Raw genomic sequence first — 1,767 nt, 5'->3', positions numbered from 1 at the left:
CTCATAAATATTAGTCTTCAAAAGTCCTAGGGACTATAACGAAGACGGAGAGAGAAGTGGATCAAATCCTTGTTGCGTACCGCCAGCGAGAATACTTATCACACACGAATAGATGCCCCTTTGTTTTAATTATGTTCGTTTGTTTGAGACGCCATTTGTGATTTTTGAAAGTCCTGACTCGAAAAAAGGTATTGCTGGTATGATGTGGTCAAATCAATTTTTCTATGCTATAACTGCATAAAATATTGGTGTTTTGAATGTTGGTGTAATCAGTGATATTTTCGCTGTCAGGTGAGACTATATTCAGCTATATTTAGTTTTTCTGAGCAAAATTCTCGCAATGATCGTTTTAAGACAAGAGTTATATTATTTTGCCGTTGGGATTAGTTCTGGTCACAGCCCTTAACTTCTCATCTTTGAAAATCTGTTGAAATTGTTTAAAGTGTATAAGTTATACATGTACAAGTTAAGAATTTATTACTGAAACCATTTTATAGTATTTTTTATTGCAAAAAGAAAGTACTGTCTACAATCTATTTATTCATTAACCCATTACATATGAAGTTTTTTGAGCTGGTGAAAAATCAAAACATTGAGCCATTCGATATTGTTGCTTATTACATAGGTATTTTATAATTATTAATCTATCTAGTATGTTTAAAGTATTGTAACATTGTACCTCTTTCCTATTTTTTTCCCCATCAATTTCAAATGCTTGACATAGACATCCGACTTTTTCATCAGGACAAAAAATTTATTATTCAAGTTCTATATTGTTGATCTATTTTAGTATACCTCCCACGTAGTATATGTTCTTGACTATATTATATGTTGATAGTATGTCGTTTTTTATGCCAAAATTTGCAAAGACATTTATTTTAATTCGCAGTTAATTAGCGCGTTTATTGCCTGTGTCTTATGCTAGTGTCTTAATGTAAAAAGGCTGTATTCATTAGTCAAAAGGTTGCATGCTTTTTTTGCCATTTCTCGATTTGGTGTTAGGAAATCATTTCCTTACAGAGGTATCATGGCATATGTCAGACACATCTCAATGATCAAGGTCCTTGCACACCTGAGGTATGCGCATGTGCGAATGGAGGTACTCAAAATCACGTGTGAAGAAGACGATGGCACAGTCCGCGTACGCTGGAGAGTTAAAGGCATTGGTGGCATTAGAATCATGCTGACCTTCTGGAAGCTCAAACTGTGGAACTTGAAACAAGGAATCGAGGACAATTCAGAGTAAGATTACATCGTTTAAAACAAGTGCCGCGGAGCGACAGTGCTCATCTAACGTCTACTGCGGTGAATCTGTGGTGGAGTGGTGGGATTCTAGTAAACCCTGTTAGTCCCAAATGTGTTCACATACACGCCGAAACAGTGGAATGCACAGGGATGTTATCAGGAACCTTCTCAAAGGAATGTTCGTTGGGATTGTTATAAAAGTTGCCACGAGATGGCGCGTACGTTTAAGTGTCTTCAGATTAAAGATGGAAGCTCCCATCGTACGTAGTAGCAACAACTATTTGCAAGACAGAATAGGTAAGCACTCATCCATTTACCTACGCAAGCCTACAGGCTGCAATAGAGAGCTGCCACCTGTAACTAATTAATGCAAGCAAAAACTACACAGTACCACCACCACATGCACTGGCAGTGGCATGTAAAATAGTGACAGTACAGAATGCCATCGAAATTATACGATTTAAGGAGCATAAACCTTCTTCAACCAAAGTTAGCTTTAAAAATTTCACTGTGACATTGTAG

Source organism: Priapulus caudatus, unplaced genomic scaffold, assembly GCF_000485595.1.
Source record: "Priapulus caudatus unplaced genomic scaffold, Priapulus_caudatus-5.0.1 Scaffold178, whole genome shotgun sequence".
In the NCBI taxonomy this organism is placed as follows: domain Eukaryota; kingdom Metazoa; phylum Priapulida; class Priapulimorpha; order Priapulimorphida; family Priapulidae; genus Priapulus; species Priapulus caudatus.
Note: the sequence above shows the minus strand (reverse complement) of the source record.